Source organism: Pteropus alecto, unplaced genomic scaffold (assembly GCF_000325575.1).
Source record: "Pteropus alecto unplaced genomic scaffold, ASM32557v1 scaffold95, whole genome shotgun sequence".
NCBI classification, from domain to species: domain Eukaryota; kingdom Metazoa; phylum Chordata; class Mammalia; order Chiroptera; family Pteropodidae; genus Pteropus; species Pteropus alecto.
The window spans coordinates 549,611-572,361 of NW_006441071.1; the positions used below are offsets into that span (position 1 = coordinate 549,611).

The window sequence follows — 22,751 nt, forward strand, 5'->3', positions numbered from 1 at the left end:
GGTGTTCTTGCTTTGGTACTTTATTCCTTCCCCACCTTGGTTTTTAGCCTTGATGTCTAGTTTGCATAATCCTGCTCAGCCTCTTCGGTCCCAAACATTTTCCATAAAGGATAGGACAGTTTTGAAGATAAGAAACGAGGTGTTATTAAAAAAAAAAAAATTGAGAGAGGGTTTGAGAACTGATTTCTATTCCCTTCAGCCTCTGGCTTGCTTTGGTACTTTATTCCTTCCCCACCTTGGTTTTTAGCCTTGATGTCTAGTTTGCATAATCCTGCTCAGCCTCTTCGGTCCCAAACATTTTCCATAAAGGATAGGACAGTTTTGAAGATAAGAAACGAGGTGTTATTAAAAAAAAAAAAATTGAGAGAGGGTTTGAGAACTGATTTCTATTCCCTTCAGCCTCTGGAAAGCTACTGTCTGGTTGTTTTAGTTGGATTAGTGGAGGTAACAATATAACTACAATAAAGTGCTTTGTGAGCAGGTTTATTTATCTAAGTCGACACAATGGTTAGTAGTTATCTTCCATTTGATCCGTAATCTTTATTGGCATCTAGAACTCCTGCAGTTTCTTAGGATAACATCATAATAAATCCATTCTGCTTAGAGCTACATGGAAATTATTGAACATTCAGGGCGGAATAAAGAAAAGAGAAATACTGTGTGCCTTAGAGATGGCAGAGGCTTGTGTTGATGCTTATTTTTGTTTCCACACATAATGGGACATAGGATTGTAGGTTTTGCCTTTAGTGGTTTTATATCTTCTCTTGAAAACTTGAGGAATTGAATTTGATGGGCTTTGCTGGATGGTTAATAAATGAATTCAGCTTGTAATAGAGGGATAGGAATGTGCATGGCTTATAGCAAATAACATCTAGATTTTGTTAGCATTTTCTATCAAAATATAGCCAGGTGTATAATACTTCATATTTCCTCAAAACTGTGATAAGGATGAGTATTGTCAAGTTTTTGTCACTATATGAGGTTGAGTGTGATGCTCGGAATTTCACTCTCCCTTTTCCATGTGTTCATAGAGCTACTGCAGAGGAGTTTAAACAAAAGAAACTACCTTCTGAGGTCCCTTGGTATACACTGTTACCATTACTTGGTTGCTATTCACTTTGAGGTGAAATATGCTTAACACAAAAAGCCATATTTATTGCATTAGGAAAACTAAGTCAGTTGGCCGAAGATGTAGCACTTAAGATAACTTTGTTTAGGTACTTTAACAATCAACAAATTGGCCTTATGAAATTAAAAATGATCAGCCTCCCCATATTTCACCACTATTTTCTGCTTCAGTGTGTGTGTGTGGTGATGTTCCCCTTTATTTCCCATACCTAATGATTTTCTGTCCAGCCTGAGGGAATGTGAGGGTGCTGCCCGTATAGCCCACACCTGGGAGTTGTTGCTAGGCGTGGTGAGACACTCAGTAACACTGTCTTCCCAGACATCTCTAGTGAGATGTCAGCTTGTCCGTAGGGCTCTTCAATTTTTATTCTCAACTGTGGAGTTTCTTTATGTAGTCTATAAGCCATTGTTTAAAATGTTTATTTTTGGACTTTTATTTGTATGCGTGCTTCCCATGATGTGACAAGTCCTGGGAAAAATGCCAGCCAACATAGCCCAGGAGAGACCTTGTCATACTGTAATTACACATGATTCAGATTGCAAGAGGTTTCCCTGTTCATTGGGAATAGTTAGTTGTAAATTCATGTAACACCAAACATGCCACCTAATCCTAGGACTTAGTTTTTGGCCTATAGTGTCTTTCAAAATGATAAGAATAGATACAGAATAAGAATGCCAGGCGTTTCTAAGTCTACTTCTGTACCTTTTAAGGTGCTGCATTTGCGATATTATAAATCTGTCAGTGTTAGGATTGAAAATGGGAGGAACTGCAAAAATGGCATTGTGAAAAATTTGAGTTACAAAACTTTTAAAAGAAATGCACGGACTCTAAACTTTAAATGGCTATTAATAACAAGTTAAATCATTTTCACTATATATGGTAGCAGATAAACAGAAGTGAACCTTAGAACTGAGGATGAACTCCTTGGCCACAAAAATAGATGAGTAGAGTCCTTAGTTTCATAAATCTTTTGTTTGGAAAAGTGAATTAATTTTCAGGTTGATTTCCTTTATTTCACAGTAATATTATGAGACCTTGTAGAGGAAGAAATTATAGCATTTTCAGCTTGTTGCCTAATGAGAATTACATATACCATTTCAGAATTGAGCTAATTGGACTTGAGTTAATGAGGTTTTACTCTGTCTCAAAGATGTATTGGAGACTTTAAATTTAAAACTACCAGCACAAAGTCCTAGAAAAGAGATTTTGACAAAATAGTGAAGCCTGGAATATCCATTATCCATTACAGAATAGGCAAGTCAGAGTATAATGTATTTTAAAACTATCTACTTGCAAAAAAAGACCATATCTTGGCACCAAAGATTTATAATAGCCTGATTTGACTGAAATGAATAGTCACATTCAAAACATTTCATTTAAAATATTAATGTTTTCATTTTCAATATGATGTGAATTTGAGTGAACTTTCTTTTCAATTACAGCCATCCTTACTATTACAATCTGTTCCATTGACATTTATGATATCAAATCTGTTGCTTATTATTTTATGTAGGCTAATTTGGCCACTGGTATGATTTGATAGCTTTTTATTTGTAGCCTTAGTTCACTGAGTGGGCAGATAAAACATAATAAAACCACACATAACTTTTCTTTGATTTACGTGTTTGAGCCCAGCTTTACTGTGTAGTTCTGATTGTGTTAAATAATCCTCTGAAATAATTTGGGTAACTTTTTATCAGGGTATCTAAAATCTGAGGGTTTACTGGTTGAAAGTATTGTGTGCACCTGGTGTATTTTCTCTTTTTGCGGTATTTAAAAGGTGTAAGGAAAAACTAAAAATGGAAGACTGTACTGATACATTCTGTAAGTGTTAAAAGATTTGTATAGAGTTCTGTATGGAATTAAGATGACCAGTGAGAACAATTTTATTACTTGGCGTTTGGAAGCAGCATATAGGATAATTTTTTAAGGTGCTTAAAAGCTCAGTTGCTGGAGGAAATCTCATATGCTGCTAATGAGAATGTAAATTGGGCACGGACATTTTGGAGGGCATTGAGCAAAATCTAGTAAAATTTTAAATGTTTATATCCTTTGACCCAGAAATTTTACTTCTAGGAATTTTCCGGTGGATATGGCTTCACAAATACACAAAGATGCAGCATATTTCTTGTGACTGTTTTCTAACAGCAAAAAAAATGGAAACAAGCTGTATAGGAGACTGCAATTGGATAGGAGTAAATGATAGTAATCTATAAAAAAGAGGGTAAATCTACTGGTAGATGCAGGAAGATCGCCCAGAAATATTAGGGGAAATAAGGCAGATTGCTAAATCAGTGTGATCTCATTTAAAAAATTGTACTTAAGTAGATAAAAAGTATATGTGTATATGTATATAAATAAATCCTGGATGAGTAGGCACAGACTCTTACCAGTAGTTTTCCTTAGTGGGTGCTTACAGTTTTGGTGGTGATGGGAGGTTATTTTTGTTGCGTTTGATTTTTTTTTTTTTAAGTTAACTCTATATTTAAAGCATTCCAATGAGCATGCATTACTTTTTAAGACTGAAAGACAAATAGTAGAGACCTAATGTAGAATATTACCTTTCAAACAGGAATTAATATGTAGCTATCCAAAAGTGCTCTTTAAGCATAGATATTGTTGCTCAGTGGTGAGGAGGAGTTAGACTGAGGAATTACAGACTTGTATTCAAATGCTGATTTAAGAGATGCCTCATGTGATCTTGAGCAAGCAAGGCCTGTGTCTGTTTTGTCACTTGTGTTCTTATTTGTGTTAAGAGACTAATGATAAAATAGAACCATTACCTCACAAGTTGAGGATTAGATATGAATCAACTGTTCCAAACTACTGGTCTTAAGACCCATTTACACTTAAAAGTTGAAGACTCCAAAGAGCTTTTTCTATGCAAGTTATATCTATTAATATTTACTGGATTAGATATTAAACCTGAGACATTTTAAACAAATTCTAAAACAAAAAGAAGAGTGCCATTGTTTTACTTTTTTGTGTGCAAATCTCTTTAATGTTTGTTTAATAGAAAACAACTGGATTTTCTTATGTGCTTCTGTATTCAGTCTATTGTGTTATCATATATCACTGTGGCTCTGGAAAGCTCTGCTGTACATTCATGAGAGAATGAGAGTGAAAAAGGATAATAATGTTGTAGAGTTGTTATGAAAAATAATTTTAACTTCACCAATCCCTGGAAAAGGTCTTGGGGACCCTGGGGTCCCCAAACTACACTGAGAGAACCTCTGATATAAAATATTCAGCATGTAACCTGGCACTGATAAACTGCCCTATTAATATGTGGAAGCTGATTCCATTGTTATTGTTGCTAATAAAAAACACTCGTTTAATGGAAAGAGGAAAGAAATCTTCCAAGGCATTTGCATGGTTAAATTACAGTGTAACAATGATCTAACAGCATTTTTTTTAGAAAAGGAAAGTCCAAACTTGGGTTTTAGTGGATATATTTTATAGTTAATATCACTGTCCATTTTACGCTGTGTTATCTGTATTCTGCAGAAGCCTTTTATGTCTACTATTTTAGGTGACCCTCCGTAGAATTACCTTGAGGAGGTAGACAGGGCAGGGGTATCAATTGGTTTCATAATTTTGCCTTAAAGATCCTTTGTTCCTTCTCTTGGTTCTTTGAAGTTTCTTTCTAATGGTCTTCCATGGTCCAACCTTAGCCCTTTAGCTCTTTTTCTGGTCATCTATTACTAATGATCCCTACTACTTAACACAGTTCTAAGATGTGGAACTTTTTGTTTATTTCGTAGTGATTTAAGTCTTCAAAAGAGAACTTGGAAAGCTTAGATACATGGAAGGGGGGAAGATGTTAAATACAATTATACCAATTACGTAATTAAGCAAGATTTGCTAGATTACTGAACTTTACTGGACTTTAATCTTTATTGACCAGATTGTAGAATATTTTTGATCTGTGAAACATAACCTTTCATACTGTCTTAATGGAAATAATATGGATTTCTATATTTCGTTCCTTTGGCTTTTATATTTTATGTATTTACTCTTGAGAAGATACTGACATGTGAAAAGAGAAATTCTCTTGTCTCAGTGATATGAATTAATATTGTTTTATGATACTTTATTTTGTGTATGTGTGGCCAAAGTCCCTTTAGTTCATTGTCTTCCTCATAACATATATATTTTAATACTTTAATCTTTTATTTTCTCTTATGTTTTGTGGTTCCTATTCTTGTTTGGAGTGCCATATTCATTTTGGGGACTATAATTTTAAAAGAGTTTTGGATAAATCATTGCTCATTTATGCTATTACAGGTAATTCATGAGTTTTTGAAAAACATGTTACAGATGTCATAGAAATTGAGAAATTATGTTGTACAGTTATACAGAGCAGCTTTTATGAAGAACTCGCATATTTTTTTACATGCAAATAAAAATTGAATTATTTTCTAATTTATAGATATATGTTCATTGTAGAAAAAAATCAAACCATAGAAATAGGAGTTACCTGAAAATTCTTCATAGGTAACCATAATTAATATTTTGGTAGATATCTTTGTATATATATACACATGCACATAAAATTAACTAACTATAAATTAACATTAATTTATTCAACAGTGTTTTTTGGATCTCCTACCATATGCCTAGAACATTTCTAGGAGCTGGGGATAAAGCTCAGATGAACATTCCTACCCTTGTAGTATATAGTGGAATGCCATCATCTTTTTAAAGCTGAATTTTGTGGTATTACATTAAATATAGATTTTTTATACAGCATTTGGACACTTAGATTGTTCTCAGTTTGAATTTAATATAAATAATGCTATGTGAACATCCTTGATATTCATTTTTATGGCTTTTCAATAGTTTTTGTATGTTAAATTTCCAGAAGGGAGGTAGTTGAGTCAAGGTATATAGGTTTCAAATTTTGGTATGCATTACCAAACTTTCCTCCAAAAAAGATGTAGCAGTTTATACTTCCCCAGGGGTTGGGAGACTGCTCATTTCCTCACATGGTTGCCAATGCTGGGAATTAATAGTTTTTAAAAAAATCTTTGCCGATCTGCTGGATTAGTGGATACCACATTTTTATTTGCATTTATTTCATTAGTGAGGCCACATATCTTTATGCACTATATTTACCTTTTGTCATTTATGATATGCCTATTTTGTGCCCTTTTTGTATTTCTCAAAAAAAGTACGGAAAAATACATAGGAAAGAATGATATAACAAACATTTATATCCCTACTACCAAGAATGAACAAGTGTTTACATTTTATCATATTTTGCTTCCTTGTTTTGATTTTAGGGAATTAAGTATTACATCATCAGTTTTTAAATGACACAACCTTCTCTTCTATCTCTTCAGCCTTTGTTCCATCTATTTATGTACATTTGTACATTTATGTTGCTACAAGCATTAGGATATTGTGTCTTAAAATATTCATGAAGAGTAGCATACTAGGCAAATCATTTTTTTCATTTGATATATAATTTACATTCTATAACATTCACCCCTTTAAGTGTAAAATTCAGTGGTTTTTAGTATATTCACAAGGTTGCATAGCAGTAGCCACTATTTAATTCTGGAACATTTGAACCTTTCCATATATCATCTGTAGAGAGCCAATTCCCTTTAATTTCTTCTGCTTATTATTTTACTGTAGGAATATGTTCTATGCTTACTTTTCTGTTCCCTTATTAAGGAATGTATAGGTCATTTTCCATTATGTATTTGCAGTGAACATCTTTGTACACGTTTCGTCATACAGATGAATAAGATTTTGGCTATAGGCCTAGAATTTGTGTTGCGGGTACGTTTTCATTTGTTCTAGGCATTGTCAGATTGCTCTATAAAGTAGTCGTGACAGTTTATACCATCAGGAAATGAGTACCATTTTCTCTACATCTTTGCTAATGTTAGGTGTTTTAAGATGTCTTATTTTTGATATTTATTTAAAATAGGGTGTGTTTTTGTTTTCATTTACATTTCTCTGGTTTTTAGTGGGCTTAAGCATTTTCTATATGTTTACTAACTATTTGGATTTCCTATTTATTGACTCCTTTTTATATCTTTTGTCTTTAAAAAAACCATTGAGATATTTGTTTTTTCTCATCTGTAGGATGTTTTGTTTCTTTCTCATGTAGCCCTAATGTATGGTATCTTTTTATCATGTACAAATTTTTAATTTTGTCAAAATGATTTATTTTGTTTTGTTGTCCTGTTTGGTTTTGGGATTTTGTTTAAGAATATAATTTGTGGGTATGATAATGTGCTTAAGCAACAGATTTTATGTGTGCAGGAGGATATAGTAATAGGATCGGAGGAGATGTAAATAAGAGAAAGAGGAGGTCCCTGCCTTCAATGTGCTTGTATCTTTTAGAGGAAAGGACACTTGAGATTCTTCATCTTTGTTTACCCTTTCATTTTACTTTCAGTCAGCAGCCTAGAAATGTGAAGTGATCTTGCATGTAGACACAATGAGTCACAAGTGTGCCGGTGCAAAGATAACTAGTAATAAATGGTGGTAAATGTTTACTTTTAAAACACTGAGTAATTATTCACTTATATTAGCAGACAAATGTCAGCAATAACTGCTTTTGTAGACATGATCTAGGATTTAATTAAGTGGTGGTAACCATGGTACATGCTGTTTAAAAGGAAGAAGTTCTATAGCTACTTTTCAGGCAAAATCAAATTTATTTTATGGATTAAGGTTTTTCTTTGAGATTAAATCATTAGAAAAAATTGTTACTGAATGGTAGGTAGCTCCTGATATTTCCAGCCCTCATCCTATCCTGTGGTAGGATTGCAGTTCCATGAAGGATACAGAACATTGTTTTAAGAAATAATATTTCATGACCTAATTCTTTTAAGCATGATAAGTTTGCAGTGGTTGAGGCCTGAAGAAAGCTATTATCATTGAATTTTTAAAAAGATAAGGCTAACATTTGGGCTGATTTAGTTGTTATGTAGTAGTTAATAATTAACTTTTTGGATAGAATCAATGTACCATCATTTTTATTAAAATTATGGTTTATTTTGGACTTAATTCTGAGGTCCTTTTATTTAAAGTAATGTTCATAAGTGATTTTAAAGATGATTCGTTGAATTCAATTAGAGTTATTACCCGTTAGAAGAATAATATTCTTAGGGCCAAAAAAATTTTAAAATATTTGATTTTAGCAAATGTAGATTTTTTTTCCTTTGTTCTTTTCCAGCAGAAATCATTAGTTATTTTTGCATCAATAGCAGGCCAAATGCTGTGTGTCTGTATTGATTTTAAAAAGCAAAATATACATTAACAATTTCCTAAAATATTAATAACAATAGCATTGACCTAGAGAGTAGGGAGATTTACTTGCCTCTTGATATTTCTAGATATAAATTTAGTCTGCATGATGCCTTTAATTTTTGCAGACAGGTTTTATGGATTCCTTCATCCTCTTCCTTCCCAGAGTGGTGTTGAGAGAGATTAGTGTCAGGTTATTCCAGGTATCTATTTTAATAAACAGTTCTAACATTTTGAATTTTTTAAAAGGTTCATTATAGACTCCATGTCATCTATACCTTTTACTCAAAATATTACATTAATGAGTGGCTGAATAATGAAAACTTTCTTTGTATTGAAGAAATATTTTTCTGTTTTACAAAATTGTTTTCTTTGATTGTTCCCCTCTGTTCCTATAGTATATGCAGCTGTTTTGTAGTGACTCAATGAAAATTAGAGTTCAGGCTGTTGGGATTTGGTTGCTTTTAGTGGGGTGGGTTATTCAAAATGTTGACAGAGCTCCAGATTGTCTTATCAGAGATGCTTGTTGTATGACCTTTCCTACCAGTGCACAGAAATACTAAGGAGCAGTGGGAAGCTACTTTTCTCATCAGATAGAGTATCTAGCATGAGCACGTGTTATATGCTTCAGTTAGTCCAGCACTCACCTCTCCTTGTATGTGTATCTTTTGTTCCTACTGTATCATTGCAGATAGTACTTATATCTTACATCAATGTAGTTTAGACATTGGAAGTTCTTGGCAACAATATAACATAAAGGTAGATATTACAAGTCAGAAATAGAGTTTTAGAATCTAGACTTTAGCTTCCACTCCCCTGTATGGTAAATTATTACTTAGTGTTTTAAAACTCATTTTTTTTTTCTGTACCTCTAGTAATTGACTTTGTGTAAACAGAACCACCACTTGAGTTTAGCAGGAAATATTGTGTCCGCTGAGAGTAACATTTTCTAGAATGTACTTTAGCTTATGTTATAGGCAAAATGAATTTTTCAACTTTTCTCTCTTTTTCTTTCTTTATCTATTTTGGATGCTGTTTTAAAAGCCAGACACAAATTTGAGAGACTTGGCCAGGTCTGTCCTTTTTTACTACTTAATCCATGAAATGCAACTAGCCTTTTAGCTTTAAAAATAGGAGTCAGATGTATTCCAGCAACAGGTAGGAACAGTATTTAGCAGTGCAGCAGAAAGGCCCTGGCCTGGGAGATAGAAGGGATGTGTTTGGGCTGATTAAGCTCTGTGGGCTTTTCTAGCTCCCAAATATTTTTTTCTTAGTTTTAAAAAAGGATAAATTCTGAGAGTGTCATTGATCTAGTGTTTTTATAATGATGGAATAACTCGAATCGATTGGATATCAACCGTGTATTGGTAAGTTATGCTAGACGATATATATGTGCTGCTGTATTTAATTTCTTTTCATAAGTGTAGTAGTTTGGAGAATGATTTTTTGAAAAACAAAATGTTGATATATCGGAATTTTACCCTTTTTAATGATGAGTGAACAGTGAAATGAGTAAAAGACTTGCTGTAATAATAGGGCATTAGATGATAGCAGGGGTAATTCACCAAATAGGTGATTTAGTTTTGGATATGAAAAATTACTTTGTGATTCTATTGATGCCATTTATACCAGTCATCAATTACTTGTAGGTTGGAGCATTCCAAGAACTCAAGACAACCCTGTGTTTTTATTTGAAACAGCTTCCTTAAATATGGCTCTTAGATCAATGGGCTTTTCATGAAAGTTGACTGATGTATTTATTTGTTTTTGTATTTCATATGATGTAGGCCAAACTTTGAAATCTTGTCACTCAGTTTGCTTTTATGAAAGTATCATGTTTCAGATAACTACTCGCATTTCTATATCAATAGAATAATAATTGGGGACTTGACTAACATTATCACGTATACAGGTTAGAAGAAACTATGCCAAATCTTTGATCACTCAACGTACTTGCAGAGTTTTCTCTTTAATAATTCAGATACTTAGTTGAAGTTGTCTTGAAAAGTTAAGAACCCTTCCACTCTACTTGCAACATGCCTCATAGCTTTTCGGTCAAAGAAAAATAATTCTAGTTATCATTCCAACATGTTAAAAGGAATTGTCAAATGACTGACTAGAGCCAAGTATTTAATTTTTACAAAAACACACAAATACAGACATTTTAAAGAGAGCAACAAATGAAAATTTTCTTATGTTGTAGAGGCTGCACAGTAGCTTATAGTTAATGCTACTTAACACAGTATCTTTCTGCAGAGGGCCTTTTTTGGGTTTATCATCATTCATTTTAGTACTTGATTCAGTACATTTTCTTCATATCAGAATGGTTAGAATTGTTCATCTTTATCCACATTTTGAGATTGTGACAGATAAAAACATCAATGAAAAGATGGGAAAAAAGTATTATAGCAAAATATTAATAGAAGTTATCTCTGGTAGGTGGGATATCAGGGAATTCTTGTCATAAGCAAAATTTGTTGGACTTTTCAAGCTTTCTTAAATGACACATGTAAAAGTAAAACTAAATATTTAAATGTACATATGAATACGTTTGCAAACAAAATGTTGATATATCGGAATTTTACTCTTTTTAATGATGAGTGAACAGTGAAATGAGTAAAAGACTTGCTGTAATAATAGGGCATTAGATGATAGCAGGGGTAATTCACCAAATAGGTGATTTAGTTTTGGATATGAAAAATTACTTTGTGATTACTTGTAGGTTGGAGCATTCCAAGAACTCAAGACAACCCTGTGTTTTTATTTGAAACAGCTTCCTTAAATATGGCTCTTAGATCAATGGGCTTTTCATGAAAGTTGACTGATGTATTTATTTGTTTTTGTATTTCATATGATGTAGGCCAAACTTTGAAATCTTGTCACTCAGTTTGCTTTTATGAAAGTATCATGTTTCAGATAACTACTCGCATTTCTATATCAATAGAATAATAATTGGGGACTTGACTAACATTATCACGTATACAGGTTAGAAGAAACTATGCCAAATCTTTGATCACTCAACGTACTTGCAGAGTTTTCTCTTTAATAATTCAGATACTTAGTTGAAGTTGTCTTGAAAAGTTAAGAACCCTTCCACTCTACTTGCAACATGCCTCATAGCTTTTCGGTCAAAGAAAAATAATTCTAGTTATCATTCCAACATGTTAAAAGGAATTGTCAAATGACTGACTAGAGCCAAGTATTTAATTTTTACAAAAACACACAAATACAGACATTTTAAAGAGAGCAACAAATGAAAATTTTCTTATGTTGTAGAGGCTGCACAGTAGCTTATAGTTAATGCTACTTAACACAGTATCTTTCTGCAGAGGGCCTTTTTTGGGTTTATCATCATTCATTTTAGTACTTGATTCAGTACATTTTCTTCATATCAGAATGGTTAGAATTGTTCATCTTTATCCACATTTTGAGATTGTGACAGATAAAAACATCAATGAAAAGATGGGAAAAAAGTATTATAGCAAAATATTAATAGAAGTTATCTCTGGTAGGTGGGATATCAGGGAATTCTTGTCATCAGCAAAATTTGTTGGACTTTTCAAGCTTTCTTAAATGACACATGTAAAAGTAAAACTAAATATTTAAATGTACATATGAATACGTTTGCAATAAACTTTTTACTTTTTTTTTTTTAAGAGTAATCTCATTTGGAACATATACAGAAATGTCATTTCCAAGGGACATTTTCATATTTTGTTATTTAAAATTTTAACCATCATTTTGAGTGTTTTAAAATTCTATGAATACATGCATAGTGTTTTGTAAGTTGATTGTAAGCTTTATGAAATTATGTTCTTACTTTTTTAATAATTGCTGTATTACAGTTGTAAAATTAATCAGATTGACCTGATTTATAAGTAAATGATTCATATAAGATAGTGTTTGTATCAGAAAGACAACCTATTTAATATTTCAGTGCAATATATATTTTTGGAGCACTTAAGAATGTTTGGAAAAGTTTTGACTTTTTTTCTTGTTTTGATAAGTATAACTTTGTTAATTAATCTGTTTATCTTGATGTGTAGTGTTAGAAAAATTTCCAGAGACTAAATCTGACTTTAAAAATTGACTACAAATAAAAGGACTCTCATCATATTTAGGTATATATGGTGATGGAGTTAGGAATAAATGTGATCTACAAAAAATACCCATTTCCAGTTTGTGTCTTTGTATATATTTTGGAAGTTAAACACTAAATTATGAGAAATAAAAACTACCCAAAACTACTACCAAAACCAAGGCAAAAATAATATGTTTAGAGCAGGGAGAAAAGTGATTTTTTTGGGGAGTGGTGGTGGAAAATTAATGCATAATTGCATAAACACAGACTATTTTAGTATTAAAACAAATTTAACACTATTTCATATATAAGATACAAAAGTACCAGGTTTAAAAAACTGAAATTAAAATTAATTTTGTTTTGTATACAGTGTAGATAGATTGATCTGAATATTCCTTAAAAACAACTAAAAGTAATCATTTCTGCAAAATGAGGGATTTAATTTTAGTTGTCTTAAAAAGTCTCTTTGCAACCTAAAATTTATCTGATTGAGTCCAGATTTTACAATCTGTGGGAAACATCTTTACCTTTTCAATGTTTTAAAAAAATAGCCATTAAAAGTATAGCTGCTCAACTACATAGCAAAACTATATGTCAAATAAAAATGTCAATTAGATGTTTTTACAAAATTTCTAAATTACAATTAGCCAGATTAACTCCTCGAGTATAAAATACAAAAACATGTTTGTGATCTGAGCATTTCTTCATTAGCTACTGAATAAAATGGCTACTTTAAATTTTATTTACTAACATTTGGAATAACATTATTTTCCAGGGGCTTAATTTAGTTCTGATAAATTTTTTATTTAGCTATTTTTATTCCTTTTGCGAGAATTCTAAATGGGGCTCATGATGGCCTGAATTCCTTTCTTCAGGATTAAGGTGTGTATGAGAATGAGGAAGATATACTCTTCTGCACCATGACAACAGTATTTGCTTGCTATTTTTATTATTAAATTTATGTAAATATCTTAACTGCAGATACAGAAAATAAAGTAGTTGTTTTAAAACCCACTCTAACGAAATACTCAAGGGACCAAGTGAAGATTTGAGATTTTGAATAATACGGACACTTGGTTTGAATATTGCAGGTTGTTAGAGATTCCAAATTTGGTATTAAATAAATGTAATCATACATTTTTATTATGGGACGGACAGAGCTATAGTAGATTAAGATAATGTGTAAATGGCCCTTATTAGAGCATATAAAGTGGGAGCATATTTTGTAGTGAAAGGGAAACTAAAGGACAAGGTGTTCTCTACTTGTGGACTTGTAAAGACCTCAGAGTTTTCTTTATGTTATTGTAGAAAGACATTATTTTTGCTTTGGCGTGCTTAAAACTAAAGGGCAAATGATCCAAAAGAATAATCTTGAAATTCAATAGCAAGAAAACTACTTGACATTGTGGGCTGGAGGCCAGCAAACGTGTTGCTTTCATTGAATGCGTGGGAAATGGGGCAGGCCTGGAATTTAAAGAGACAGGGTGCAGTACCCTAGAAAAGAAAAGCCCTCCTGTATGATTTGCTTACTTGGAGGAAAAAAAAATAGACTTAAACATTTCTCTAAAGGATCTTTATTGGATCAACTATTTTAGGCATTGAAAGACACCGAGTGAGTTTTTCCTCCCATGTCCCTAGCCATCTTCTCTTGTCTGAAATTGGTGCGGAGTAAAAGTGTTTATAACAGTAGAGAAGCAGCTTTTCAAATAAAAGTACTTTGTAGCCTGTTCAAATTGTGTATAATGTAATTCTCTCTGAAATTGAGCACTTATTACTTTGTTTATGTAGCTGTTTAAAAAGAGGTGGGATGAGATGAGGAGTGGGGGGTACTAAGGAACTTCTGCTATAGAAATTACTGTTTTTTCTGTGTCTGAGTTTTCCTCCCCCACCACTCATGAATCCCCCTTCTCCCCCTCCCCCACCTCCCACAATCCCTCAATAAAATAGTATTTAAAAGACTTGAATAACCAGTCCTATGTACCAGCTTCTTGCTTGAGGCAATAATGTTGTACTATTTTCAATGGGTGGTCTTGAATCTCCATGGGAGATTTTACAGGCAGTGGGCTCCAAGACCCACTAAGTGTATTACATTGAACATAACCAGTTAAATTCCCGGGCCATAGAGAATATATAGAGATAGTTTTACATTATTGAAATCCCATCGTTAATTACTAGCAAACCAATTTATTTAATTTTATTTGAAGATTTTCTGGTTTAAATCCCTAAAAGTGACATATATTAACCCAGTATTTGAGGTTTACTTTTTAAAACAAGTAAGCCATTCATATATATGTCAGGAATACCCATTTGTGGTATATTTTAATTCACAGATTTTTTGTTTGTTTGTTTTAATTTTTCTCCTTTAGGAAGCCAACATCTAGTAGTCGTTTTCGAATGTTAAATAGCTGAAGCCGTATCTCTCCTACTTGAGACAGTGTAAAATGATAGGATCTGTTATAATCAGAAAATAGGTATGTTTATAATCAGTATCTCTTACCTTTGGCATATAGCATAAATGTATACTGGCCTGAAATTTAACTAAAATTGCTTTGGCCCAAACCTTTGTGGAAGTAAACAGGATTGGAATTATAAATTAAATATTGGATTAAGATTGCCCATTAGAAAAAAAATTTTTTCTTTAGGCAGACTTACTTGAATAAAACAAACTTACGCATTGTAAATGTTGAAATGGGGAATGTTGCAGTCATTAACAATTAAACAATTAAAATTGTTTTGGAGTTTCTTTCTAATATGAACTAGAGTAATATTAACCAGAGTGATAACATAACTTTGTTGGGTTATGGTTTTGATTATTTTGTTTCCCTTATTCACATTCTTCAGAAAACTAATTTCTGAAGAATGTTGGATTTCTATTTAAAATAAATATTTGTGAGCCCTGATTAGTTAGATGTCTGAAATACCTGTTTTCCATAGTCTGAGTAGGAAAGAATTTAGAAGTAGGTATCTCGGATATGTTGGTAATAACTGATGATATATGAGAGAGCTTTTTGTTTATTTTAAACAATGTAAGAATTTTAGGTGAAAAATTGTAATCCTCGAGGAACTGAGTTTGTTTTGGTTACCAAAATTATTGTATAGTTGTTTTAGGTCATATGTAAATAAAATGGTATCAAGCCTGCAGTTTTTTCATTGATAGACTCAAAGATCTGTGGCTCAGCAATTTACAGTAATGACTAAATGTTTGCTTCTTTTTTTTCCTCAGCTCTTTTAGCTAGTCCTTGAATAGCTAAAATGTTTTCTAGTAGTTTTATAAGTGGGTTTAAAGAAGTGATAGCCATCTGAAGTTTATCTTGGGTAGCCAGTATTTAAAAGTTATTGAGGTTTTCTGCACACCAAAAAGAAACAGCTCTTATGGATATACATGTGAGTAAAAATAAAAGGTTGGTAAAAATTAGCTTGTCAAGTAAACTTACTGAGGAATAATTTTGTTTTCATTTTCCATTCCCTTGGCTGAAAATGAAATAGAAACGATCTGGTTACTAAAGACCAGCGCTGTATTGGATCACTTCCTCGAGCTTTTGCTATGATCGTTAAAAGCAAAGTTAGACAGCTGCTCTAGATTTTGCCAGTAGCCTCGCAAAAGAAATTGTTTAACCCTATTAGTTTCAGGCACTATCATTTCTACTTTGCGGATATATACTTACTGTGTTAAATATGAATCTCTATGATTATGATTTGAACATCTGATTTGTAGGAAGGTAGTATAACAGAAAATGAATGATTTTAGCACTCTACTACAGTACAGTTTCACATCTTGGACTATGACATATTTCAACAATTTTGTTTATGTTTAGATAGACTTAAAAGTCCAACTTAGACACTTTAAAGTTAGACTTTGCTTTTTGTATCTAAGAAGACCTTTAGGGAATTGTGAAAATTATGAAAAAAGTGTGAAAATTGAGTTTGATTTATAATCCATGGTAATTGGATATTTAAATGTCCTTTTTGGGGCTTGAAGTTCAGGAAATACTACACCATTGGCTTTAAAATCGTGGTTTGGATAAGTGTAGAATTAGAACAATGCTATCTACTCCTGAAATCGATGTTATAATGTTAAAAACCCCAGCGATGTTGGTTTCCTTTTGTATAATGCGTTTGCATTATTGCTATAGGTTTAAAGAGGAGGGAAATACTTTATTGTTAAGGCCGAGGAGGCAAGATTTTGAAACCTACTGCTATGTGATTAAATCAGTGTGTTTGCCCTGAGGCTTCAGCCATTCAATCTGAATTCATAGTCTAAAATTTTGGATTCCTTCTCTGTTTGAAAATAATACTTAAAAATTTTAGGACTGCCTTTGCCTTCTCACATGAAAACTATTGAGGCAAATTATCAGGGTTAAGATTTTCATACAATCAAGACTGAAGATACATTTCAGTATTTTAAAGAGAAAGTTCACAGCCATTTTACATAAAATTTTACTGGGCTTTTCATTAATCCAAAATAACTGGTCTATAAGTACTTTATCAGGGAAAACTGCTCAGCATGTAAAACGAGGAGTAGAAGAGCACAAAGGCTTCCTGCAAATTAAGGGCACAATGAGTACTAACGGACTTTCCAGCCATCTCCAGCTGTGAGATTATTATAGTTTTTGCAAACCCTTTTCTCTCAAAACTAAATCAAGAATGGTAGAGTCCTGATAAAAAGAAGTGTAGAAAAGCCTAACTAATCCTTAGATGAGTTACTTCAAACGTGCCAAAATAGAATAAAATCAGTTAATAGCATGGATTAAAGGTTACTTTTAATGCATTTTATCACTCACATTTAGAATTTTGTTGTATGTTAATGCATTTGGCCTTGGTTTAAAAAAATTCAGGGGAAAAAATATAATTAAATTTGAGAGATTACATAATCACATCGTTATGAGGAAATTTAGTACCAATGTTAGGTGCCAGATTTGACAGAAGAGATAAAAGCTGTGTACTTGAGATCAGAGCTGTAAACAGGTGGCTCCAATTTTGAGTGGTAAGTTTTCAGGTTATAATGAGAGAGCTCATCTGTGTATTTCTAAGAGTTGATTTATTATATAGATTTTGAAAAACATGGCTCTATGTCTTTGTATAAATATGTACAAATGATTCCTTGGATAACCTCATTGAAGAGTTTCAGATCTGGATTAAAGTTTTAAAAGTGCTTGATTCTTACAACTGGTAAGAGAAGGAGAGATGGAGAAATAAGAGGCAGGTTTTGGGTTCAAAGGTAGTTTTTACCTTTTACTCATAGTATCTGAAATGATCTTTTATGTACAGAGGGAGGCTATATCGTCTTTACTTTTAATTCATTATCACACGTTTGCCAGCTACTTAATTTGTGAAATACTTTTTCCATGTAACTGGCATATTCTGATAGAGCTGCCAAAGTATTGGGTTATGGAAAAACTGAAAAATAAAATAATATGTCTTCCTCTTTTTAGGTGCAGATATATAGGTATAGGAATAGGGGTGTGTGTATCTGTGTGTATATATCAACATTCATAAAACTTATTGTAAGAACCTGGGCAATGGGAGATTTTATAATCATGTCACATTTGCCATTCCTTTAAGATGCTGAATTTTAAGTTTCTCTAATGGGACTTAGCAATTTCCTTGTAATAGATGTATTGTTTTTGCTGTGACTTAATAGGAAATAGCCTGACTGGTACTCCAGGCACATGTGTGCTGTATTTGTTAGATATTTGTGCATGTATGCCACCCCACATACAATGTAGTGATTTTTCATAAGCCATGTGAGAATAATTTGATATTATTGCCCATACATAAATTTTTCTGATATCTAACCAAATTTAATCTTATACAAAGCTTCCAGTTTGAATGGGTTTGTAAATTGAATAAATACTGTGTCGTATAGTTAGTTATGTGCTCTAGAAGTCGAATTTACGTTTCATCCCAGTAAGTTCCCACGGGATAAGTTATTCTAGTAAATCAGAAAATTTCTGTGAAAGCAAAGTAATTCTTAATTTTTGGAGGCTTGCAAATGGGAGAAATAGCCATATGCATAAGGGAGGAGAAATTCTAGTTGACCAGCATCACTAAAAAAAATTCAAAGGATTTTGACATTTAAATTCTCTTGGGGGGAAGAAACTCTACCACAATGCTGCCACATTGTTTTACTTCTGTAGTTATGTCTTTTTGTGTTTATAGGAGTGGGAACATTTTATCTTCTGTGTTTCTGTTGAGGTTGTTTTTCAGCAGTGCCCCAAGAAAAGTACCGGAGGCTGGCTTTGAAGCCCTGCGGACAAGCTGGATATCAAAGAGCCAGAGGAATCCTGGCAGTAATTGTTTTATGGCTGGCCAGAAATCAGACCTATTTGTATAGGTAGCACACAAAATAGCTGTGATTTGACAATTTGGTGCTATTTATACCTACCATAAAAAGAGAAAAGAAAAAGTTGAAGGGGTATTTTGGAAACAGGAACTAAGCTGTAAATGCAAATTACTTCACCATTTTCTCAAAGGAACAAAAAAGGAAAGGATTTAGGAAGTTTTTATTGAAGCTACGTTATTGAAGATCTGTCTGCTTTCAGGACATTTAATATTGTACTCACACTGAAACTATACTTCTTTCTGTTTGCAGTTTTTCCCCTATTCCCATCTGATTAAAATTATTTTTGTGGAGTAAAGCTCTGGAGAAGGGACAGTAGAAATCAAAGTTTCCAACTCTATCTTAATAGACCTTTAAAATTTCATCTTACTATTGTTATTTAGCTTGGGATAAGAACCATCTGCTGTTGCTAGCGCAATTTTTTTTTTCTTTCCAAATAAAAGTTATACTTTCAACAAGCAGTCACGGGTTGTTTACTGTGGTGATGGGTGAGGATTTGCCAGGTAAATTTTAATGGCTTTTAGGAAATGTGAAGAAATTTCTCAGGACCAAATCTGTCAGCCAGAGAAGTCTTTTCGAATACGAAGTGCCTAAATTGTTACTCTCACCTAGAGCATATTCCAAGCTCAAGGTGGGCGTTGTACCATGGTTTGTCTGTGCTTCAGTGAGCAGCCCAAAGTGAAGTTTGACTGTTTCCAGAATGTCATTCAGAACTTTCGAGGTTGTCAAATGCTTCATTGTTTTGCCTTGAAACCCCCAGCCCCAGAGCAGTCTGGGGCAGCGGTGCAGAGAAAAAGTAAACACGTCTATGATTGACTACATTTTTTTTTTTTTTTTAGAAATCCTAGAAATGCCTTAGGGACCCCAGGGGCTTCTTCACAATTTAAAACCTTTTTACCATGGAAGGCGTTTCAGTGCTGTTGAATTGGGACTGTACTAATTTGCTTTGGTTTTAATTTTTTTCTCTTGGATTCTGATCCTCCAATAATTAGAGTGGTCTTTGTCAAATGTACTTTAATTTCTGTAGGGAGGTACTATAGTTTTGACTGGATAAAGAGAGTTCACTGAGAGTAAGAGAAAAGAAGCAAACACTGGTGGAGGTAAATATGGTGTTGGGACAGTCAGTTTTGTATTCTTTGCATGAAGAGTTAGATTTTAATAAAATATGTGTGAAGGGTCAGAGCATTTGAATAAAGGATTTAAGATGGGAATCTCCAAAGGTCTAAAACCAAATTGGATTTCAATATGGATTCCCCTTAGGGAAATAAGTGAAACCACTCTAATAGAGAAGAAACATTCTGGATTACTGTTACTAATCATGAGTTCAAAAACTCAGATGGGGAAAAATAAGGACATAGGTAGTTGTCCATGAAACCATCTTTGTGGCTTGAGAATGTACAGCAGGATTAGTGCTGGGTAATGAAAGGTTATATTTCTAGTGATCATTTATTCAATCAGCATTCAGCCCCTACTATGTACCAGAAATTGCTCTAAGCATTGAGGATATCACCAGGAACAGAAGTGGTTCTTGTCTTTTAGGAGTGGTTAGTCTGGTAACAGGCATATTAAAAAAAGAATCACAATACAACAAGCTGAGTGCTGTGATGAAGGTTTGAAAAGCAAAGCCAGTGGAAATAAAGGTCTGAGTTCTACCCAGGTATCAAAATTTGACCTAAATTTTTTAAAATTGCAAATGAGAAGTCTAATAAAAAAGAATTGTATAGATTAAAAAAAATCATGAATCTCTTAAGGATGGATTTGCATCTCTCTGATATTTCTCTTCTAAGGCTATATGGTGTTTTTAGAGTTTCTGAACTCTCTGTATTAGCATCATAGAATACAGGGTTATATAGCCGAAAGGGATAGGAAAGCAATTTATAGTTACTGAACGTAAAATTCTGTATCCTGTTATTCACATTTTACAGATGTGGATCCAAGACTCAAGATTAACTTTCCCAAGATCCATATGGCTTGACTACAGTGACCATATGTCCTATTTTGATGGGGACAGTTCCGTTTTATGCCTATTGTCCTGTGTCGCTCTCAAAACTGGTGCTTTTGGGATGATAGATGATATGGTCATTCTGTTTTTGAATGGCATAACTTATGATTTAAACACAGGCATTTTTGACTCCAAGTCATAAGCTCACCACTATTTTAATCTGTTTATACTGTGCTTCTACGTCATGTCTCTATTTCCAGGTTGGTCTAGTGAGAAGGATTCTGAGACATATGCTTGCTTCAGTACAGTACTCAGTACCTGGTTGATGATGTTTATTAGGTAATGGAGAGAAAGCATTTGTAGTCTTTTGGGTTTTTTTTGACATCTTGTTACTAAAATGTTTCAGAATGCAATTTAATTTCCTTCCAAATTCCAAAGGCATTTGAGTAAATTTGTTTAAAGATCATATTTATAAATATCAGTCATAATTGCATGCTACCAATCAAGAACATTCTGATGATTTGAATCTTCTGGATAAATGGACATTTGGTGCATCTCTTGACCACCGAACATGTTGCTTTTCCTTTAACTTTTGTTTCCATTTCCTTACCTAATCAGAAGTTTAGATCAGCAGAATTGGGTTTGAGCAAAGTAACTTTAATTTGGAGAAGAAAATTGGAAACTTATGTTCTAACTTGCTCAGATTGGTTAGTTTTTCTACCAGGTTTGCTAGACAAATACTGGATGCATCACTTTTATTTGGTCTCATTTAAATGGCTCAACACTCAGAAAGGTGCAGTTTTAGAGGTGTACTGTCAATGAGGTAGATTAAAACTTAAAATAGACTTAATTTACTAATAGTGAGTTTTAGTATTTAAAGAACTTTGTTTTGTTCTGCGTCATTGCTCTTAAATGCTGTGCCACTTTGCATCAGAAGTGTGATCTGAGCAGTGCTTCACTGAGGTTGTAGTCTTCTTCACTTAAAAGACTAACGTCAACTGTTAGCTTTTGAATCAACTAGAGAGGCTGAAGCAAAACAAGTCATTTTAAAGAACTTGTAGGTTAGGCGATATTGGGGTGGGATGGAAATGCTTCATATCGCTCATCCTACTCTCACCCCGATTTACATATCTGTTCAGCACTATGACTTCTCTGCTATTGAAAAGCTCAGAGGCTTTATGGTAGGGGGAAAGGAGCTAGATTTGTAAGCAGATATGTTTCAGAACAACTTAATTCAGAACAACTATATTAAGAACAACTTAATATAGTTGATGTAAGAATGGAATTTTGTGGGAACGTAAAGGGGAAGTTTATGTTGAAGATGAGCACCGTTATGTTTCCATTTATGTAGCAGATGTTTGAACCTGAATCTCTTTCCATATTTTGTACCATTTTTGATTGTTTTGCCTTTTTTTCCCCCAGAGACTGTTTATGATTCAACTTGAACAATGCAATGGAATTCTTCTTTAGCTCAAGCTTTTGTGAACCCCAAAATAGATCTGGGCTGAAATTGGACTTTGTGGCACAAATTATGGTTTGTAGGTTATGGCTGTTATTGTTCCAACAACTAAGTGTAATTTAAAAATTATTTAGAAATAAGGAAATGTTGCTGAGACAAAAGTGGACCTGGTTGATTTTTAAATGGTGCTTTAGAACAATAAGCAGACATCTAACCTTAAAGGGCTGTTTGGAATGAAATTGTTTTAGTTAAGAAATATTCGTATGCTTTTATGGAATAGTAGGATTACAGGCTGCAGTCCTACAGGAATCTTACCTGTTGTAATACCCCTACTCCCTTCCCATTTCTCTGTTTCCGTTCTCTGTAAATTTGAAAGCATGAAATAGGTTTCAGGGAAAGAAAAACCAAAGATAGCAATAACAAGATTAAAACTCTTCTGTCATATTGGTCAAGTTCAGTGCAGGAGCATTGCTCTGCAACAATACCTGTGATCAGAAGCAGTATGGAAGAGTCTAGTAATAAACATTGAAA

The 22,751-nt window shown here is 33.2% G+C and overlaps 1 protein-coding gene across 1 annotated transcript in view; it reads left to right on the forward strand.

Moving 5' to 3' along the window:
• The window catches only part of MLLT3 (MLLT3, super elongation complex subunit), a 233,872-nt gene that overhangs the window by 2,553 nt on the left and 208,568 nt on the right, over positions 1–22,751 (forward strand). The gene's annotated exons all lie outside the window — the stretch shown is intronic.